The sequence below is a fragment of the Procambarus clarkii genome, chromosome 23 (genome assembly GCF_040958095.1).
Source record: "Procambarus clarkii isolate CNS0578487 chromosome 23, FALCON_Pclarkii_2.0, whole genome shotgun sequence".
NCBI lineage: Eukaryota > Metazoa > Arthropoda > Malacostraca > Decapoda > Cambaridae > Procambarus > Procambarus clarkii.
The window spans coordinates 19,144,149-19,151,673 of NC_091172.1; positions in this window are offsets into that span (position 1 = coordinate 19,144,149).

Genomic DNA, 7,525 nt, shown 5'->3' on the forward strand with positions numbered 1-7,525 from the left:
GACGATATTTAACTTCACTAAAAGCATTCCATAAATAATAAAAATATTCTGATGAACTTTGTTATAATTAAAAAGAATGGAAAGTTAATTTGCGAAATGTTTCACTTTTTATTCTGTATTTATATTTATCACATATCAGGATAATATGATGATTTGCTTGCATTGTAAACAAACATTTATTGAGAGAGATTATTTCTGGTCGTGTCTTATCCCTTTTTCAGATCACTGATATATTTCTCGAATCATGTGAAGATGTTTAGTATACAAAAGATAGTCACACATGCTGGAGCTCATTTCAAACACACATACGGAGGTTGGGGGGGGGGGGAGGAGGAAAAGTATACACAAACACACACAAACAGTTTATTTAACACAAGGGGCACACTCACTAGGGGACACAGGTGGAAATTGAGTGCCCAAATGAGCCATAGAGACATTACAAAGAATTTGTTTAGTGTCAGAGAAGTTAATAAATGGAATGCATTAGGAAGTGATGTAGTGAAGACAGACTCCATACACCGTTTCAAGTGTAAATATGATAGAGCCCAATAGGCTCAGGAATCTGTTCACCGGTTGATTGACAATTGAGAGGCGAGACCAAAGAACCGAAGCTCAACCCCCGCATGCACAACTAGGTGAATCCTCACAGGCAGAGGGAGTCACAGAGGAGTGATTGTTATTTATTGTAGCTTAGGAGGGTATTATGTAATTGTGTGAGGAGTGAGAACAATCACTAGGAAGGGAAGGAAGGAGGAAGGCAAATACCAAGACGAAAAAGTGGCAACAAATGAAAGACAAGTGAGGAAATATTCATGGAGCACTCTGCTGAAATATTCAGAAAAGCCTCCCCTCACCTCTGGACCAGTTAATATAATCCGTATAGTTACCCCTGGCAGTAGCCTAAAGTTATACAGAGAGCGTACATAACCGGACCACACAGCAGCATAAACAGATTAACCATCAAGGAGAAGAACAAGATAATGGGAAGGTTAATTAGGGACTGTGAGGATCGAATAATGAGACGGCAGAGGGAAGAACAGAACACCTGGGACCATTACAATGATTGTAATGAGAACAAATGTACGTGGACACTTGCTATAGAACGAAAAGTGGGGGATATGAGATTTAATTCATAGATGATACGATGCTTTGTTTACTTCTTAAAGCCGGCACTTGATACATAGATTTACTGCACAAGACATACATTCAAGTGTCGAGACGCACGTTGAATATAATATACTTGGGGGGGGGGGGTACCCGGTGTAACCCGGGTCTGACTGTCTTCCCTCTTTCTACCTACATGTATCTATCCATGTCTATCTCTCTCTATCCCTATCTATCTCTTTCTCCTATCGAGCTACCTCTCTATTTCTCTATCGAGTTGCCTCTCAATCTCTGTCTACAGAGCGATCTAGCTACCTTTCTATTTATGCAAAGTAAACTTGATACAACACTCACTAAGAACATGCTAATATAAAATACAAAAATCAAGGAATCTACCACTTACTAAAGAAGATTGCAAATCCTGGAAGACTTGCTTATAAAAGAAAAAATACCACATTATATATATACAGAATAACGACTTCAATACCATGCCGACACTCAGCCCTTGATCTCATCCCACACATCACCGTATAAAGACGACATCACTACCGAGGTCTCCATGCCGCAACCCGCTCTCACACAAGACAGTACATATATGACTTTTTGCTTATAGTCACTATTTGGCTGATTAATAAGTACATATGTGGAATATGCCAAGTTATATTTCGTTTTTAAGGTACAAACTCTTACTATAGATTTAACCCCAGGCAGTGGCTGACAGGTACGGCCGGCATGGCCTTCTCTGCCAAAGCACAGGAGGATGGCATGCACGACACAGCGAGGTTAATAACACTATTAAGTGTTTAATAACGGCCTTAACGTTTGTAACGGCCTTACCACACCCGTTTGTCCAGTAGAGAGAGAGAGAGAGAGAGAGAGAGAGAGAGAGAGAGAATCTCGTTATCTAATGCCCCACAACTCTGACGAACCTATCGGTCGCCCAGACAGAATCACAGTGAACCCCTGGAAGACTGGTAGACAGTTGGTGTGGGACTACACTCGCGTTTCAACTTTAGCAACACCTATGTTGACTTCAGAGCTGCACAGGCAGGAGGTGCTGCCACTCACCGGGAAGCAGCCAAGTCACGTAAATATAGAGACTTTGATCAATACTACAATTTTGTCCCCATTGCCTCAGAGATATTCGGTACCTGGGGTAAAAGTGGAACTAGGTTTTTGAAGGAGTTAGGATCTAAGCTAATTAAAACAACTAGAGCCGCCTGTTTCCTCTTTCAACGCCTTAGTGTGGCGATCCAGAGAGGAAATGCTCACTGCATCCATGGTTCCTGCCCGCCATCTGAGGAGCTGGAGGAACTTTACAACCTGTGACAAGTAGCCTTGTACCCTGCATGTAACCAATGTTGTAACCCTTTATATATATATATGTATATATATGTATATATATATATATATATATATATATATATATATATATTATATATATATATATAGTAGAAAAAATAGCTGATGCCAGGCTCAGCGCCGCAACATCAGACAAGAAGAAAGCCCGCCTCAGAGCAGTGCGTGCCCCCCATGCAGGAGACTTCCTTCTGGCAGTACCCATGTCAGCAATGGGCACGCTCCTAGATCCAGAATCCCTTCGTGTAGCAGTTGCCTTCCGCCTTGGTGCCCCAATTCACCCTGAATACAAGTGTATTTGCAACAGGGTGGAAGCAGACCAATATGGACTACATGGGTTGCATTGCGGAAGCACAAAAGGCTGGCATGCAAGACACAACGAGGTCAATGACATCATCAAGAGAAGCCTCGTCTCAGCTCAGTGCCCAGCGGAGAGAGAACCTCGCATCCTAGGGGACCAAAACCCGGATGACCCCACACTTCACACAGTCGGCCTCACAATATATCGCTGGAAGAGGGGCAGACAGCTGGTGTTGTGCTACACGTGTGTTTCCACCCTGACTGACACCTACATATGCATCGGTGCTGATCAAGCAGGTGGGGCGGCCACCACAGGGAAACAGCAAAATCAGTCAAGTACATTCGACTGGAAGGTCAATACACCTTTCTTTCCATAGCGTCTGAGACGCATGGCCCCTCGTAGTAAGAGTGCCTTGGGATTCCTCAAATAATTGGGTTCCAGGCTCATTGACATCACCAGAGACCCAAGGGCTGCCAGTTTCCTATTTCAGAGCCTCAGTGTGGTGAGTCAGAGAGAAAACGCCTGCTGCATCCTCGGTTCCAGTCCGGAAGCTGAGGAGCTCCAAAAGATCCATAACCTTTAAATCCTATTGTTCAACCAATGTATATCTTGTAACCTGTAAATATCTAATAAAGCACAAAAAAGTCACAAGGAAGGGGGTGGTTGGAGAAAATCACACAGAAACTGTATTGGAGGGGATCTAAACATTCCCTCTAATGCGTTATGTATGGTTTCCTCCGAGGCTAAGGATCCCCTTCTTCCAGCCAGAGGTGGTACTCCCCTCTCTATATAATATAATATAAATATATATATATTATAAATATGTATATCTCTTTCTCTCTCTCTCTCTCTCTCTCTCTCTCTCTCTCTCTCTCTATATATATATATATATATATATATATATATATATATATATATATATATGTCGTACCTAGTAGCCAGAACGCACTTCTCAGCCTACAATTCAGGGCCCGATTTGCCTAATAAGCCAAGTTTTCCTGAATTAATATATTTTCTCAAATTTTTTTCTTATGAAATGATAAAGCTACCCTATTCATTATGTATGAGGTCAATTTTTTTTTATTGGAGTTAAAATTAACGTAGATATATGACCGAACCTGACCAACCCTACCTAACCTAACCTAACCTATCTTTATGGGTCAGGTTAGGTTAGGTAGCCGAAAAAGCTAGGTTAGGTTAGGTTAGGTAGGTTAGGTAGTCGAAAAACAATTAATTCATGAAAACTTGGCTTATTAGGCAAATCGGGCCTTGCATAGTAGGCTGAGAAGTGCGTTCTGGCTACTAGGTACGACATATATATATATATATATATATATATATATATATATATATATATATATATATATATATATATATATATATATATATATAGATAAGAGCTTAACTATAACACTTTCAGCCTTTACAAGCCGTGGCAAATGACTCAGTCAGCTTATATCTAAAACCTTTTATCACCATTAACTACTCCACTAACTTTGAGATAGTCGTCAGTGCTGAACAGTATAGACAAATTTGGTTTTAAATATCCTTGTTTTTGTGAATAATTTTGAAATGAATATAGTTGGGAATAAATGTATTTGAAACAAATTAAATAGTGAAATGAATTAATCCTATGTTGAACACACGATATTGAATAAATTCGATTTCGAATATGTCTGATATCGAATAAGCCCGATATCGATTTAGCCTGAAATCGACTTAGTTCGAAATCGATTACGCCCGATGCCAAAAGGATCGTCCAATACCGCTAAAATAAAATAATACATAGTTCTCTACGAACCATAATGAAAACTTTCACATTTAACCGAAACACTGATTAGATGAAACAATACGAATTTGAATCCAATTAGATACGATTCCAGTACAGATCGTTCACGGAGATCTTTCCTTAAGATCCAATCCATTGATAATAAATATTAAAGTATCTCATTGCGGAAATACTTGATTACTTTCATTTTGTTCTACATGTTTGTAGCTGAACTGAATTGTTAGGTTGAGCTAAAGCCGAGAGAATTTATGTTGTATTATTGATCAGCATTAAACTTTAGTCAACACCAGAGGTTACCACCACAGGTCAGCACCAAAGGTCACCACCACAGGTCAGCACCAAAGGTCCCCACTCGAGGTCACTACCAGAGTTCAACACCAGAGGCCCCCATTATAGGTCAACAGAAGAGGTCCCCCCCTGTAGGTCAATACCAGAGGTTACCACCACAGGTCAGCACCAAAGGTCACCACTACAGGTCAGCACCAAAGGTCACCACTAGAGGTCACTACCAGAGTTCAACACGAGAAGCCCCCATTATAGGTCAAAAGAAGAGGTCCCCCCTGTAGGTCAACACCAGAGATCACCACCACAGGTCAGCACCAAAGGTCACCACTAGAGGTCACTACCAGAGTTCAACACCAGAGGCCCCCATTGTAGGTCAACAGAAGAGGTCCCCCTCTGTAGGTCAACACCCGACATTAACATCAGAGGTCACCACCGGAGGTCAACGCTACAAGTAACCACTAGAGGTAATCACAGGTCACTACTAGAGGCCATCATCACAGGTTAAAGGACAGGTCGAAGCAATAAATATATGCAAAAGTCACCATCTATTCCAATAATGTGGAGCGAAAATTGTTTGCAAACATCCGTTACCAGCAATTTCTCTCAATTTGTCTTAATTATAGCTTGATTTACCTCTCTAATACTAATTTATTGGCTTCAACGAGGCAACTGGTGCACCATATTGATATCAATTGCATCAAGGCTCGGCTCGGTGTCTCCTGACAACAGTATGAGAGAATTTAAGTGTGTTTTTGAGCGAGTGTGTGTGCCTGTCTGTTGGAGTGCTTGAGTGTGTCTGCCTGTCTGTCAGAGTGCTTGAGGGTGTTTTTGAGTGTGTCTGCCTGTCTGTCAGAGTGCTTGAGGGTGTTTTTGAGTGTGTCTGCCTGTCTGTCAGAGTGCTTGAGTGTGTTTTTGGGTGTGTCTGTCTGTCTGTTAGAGTGCTTGAGTGTGTTTTTGAGCGAGTGTGTCTGTCTGTCTGTCAGAGTGCTTGAGTGTGTTTCTGAGCGAGTGTGTCTGCCTGTCTGTCAGAGTGCTTGAGTGTGTGTTTATATCACCTATGTATTCATGTAAACACCAGACAGAACATTCATCATCGTGTTATTATGTATTTTAAAAGGCTTATCTTAACTTTTGGATTTCCTGTTACCCCTGAGAGCCGTCAACGGGATCTCACAGAAATTGACTCCGTCTCAGGTACCAGTTGCTGTTGACGGGACCATTTCTTTATATCCATGTCAGTGATTGATGGAGAGGCGCCGTTCGTCTACTCTCCCCTCCCACATTCGGATATCTCCTCTCATCTCATCCCCTCTCTTTCCCCCACCTCCTCACCCTATTATCCCCCGTTCCCTCTCTCTTCCTCTCACAACATCGCTCTTCACCAAGTCTCTCTCAGTCTCCCTCATACAACGTAAACACAGACTCTCAGAACGCCCAGATTCCCTTGCTAGCTAAACCATTTGTATTTAATTATGTTAGTTGGCCCACTATTGCGTTATTAAATTATCCTTTCGCTCGCACAGTCCTTGTAGCTGCACGAAGAACACGTGTATATCGGCCTGGCTGGGATCTATAGCCTTTTATTTAATATGTTTGATATAATTATTTTTCTGTCAATGAAAGATTTTGTTCGGGATTTGGTTCTTCAATAAAAAATAAACATTCCACCAAAGGACATGAATGGTCTCGTCAGAATATTTTTTTAATCTCTCCGTTGATGTTACAGTCCATCACAAATATTACCAGAGATGGTATTCCTAATATATTATATTATATATATTATATATATATATATATATATATATATATATATATATATATATATATATATATATAATATACATATATATATATATATAATATATATATATATATATATATATATATATATATATATATATATATATATATATATATATATTATATACGAAACGCGTTCAGGCGTCAGACAATTAAAAAAGGAGTTTTGGAGAATTGATATTTTTATTACCACCGACAGTGAAGAAAAACATAAGAAATATTGAGAAAATTCGTGTTAGAATTATAGTGTACAGCTAGTATAGTTAGAATATACCAGCTGTACCCGGCCATGTGCGTTGCTGAGCCACAGCTACTTTACCCTGTCCCCTCGTCCTTCCCACCAGTCCCCCTTCCCCAGTCCCTTTGTCCTCCCCACCATTCTCCCCCTCCCCCGTCCCTTTTGTCCTTCCCACCATCCCCCACTCAAGGGTTTCCATCGTCCTCTCTACCATCCCCGATTCCAGCGTCCCTTCGTCCTCCTAACCATTCCTCACTCCACCGTCCCCTCGTCCTCCCCACTATATCCCACTCCCCTATCCCCTCGTCCTTCCTACCATCCCCCACTCCCGTCCCCTCGTCCTCCCCACCATCCCCTACTCCCGTCCCCTCGTCCTCCCTACCATTCCCCACTCCCTCTTTCGATGCATTCCCAAATGATCTGATGTTCCATCAGAAAATTGGGAACATCAAATGATCTGATGTTCCCATCACTGAAATATTAGAAAAACAGTTAAAAAAAATAAAAAAAATAAAAAAAATAAATTATACACACAAAATGAACGGCATAGTAAAAACACAGCTCAATTCCAACGCAATGTCACACAAAATACTTAAATCAAAATGTAAATAACTGGATATCTATGAAAATTCCTTTTATCAATGAAATT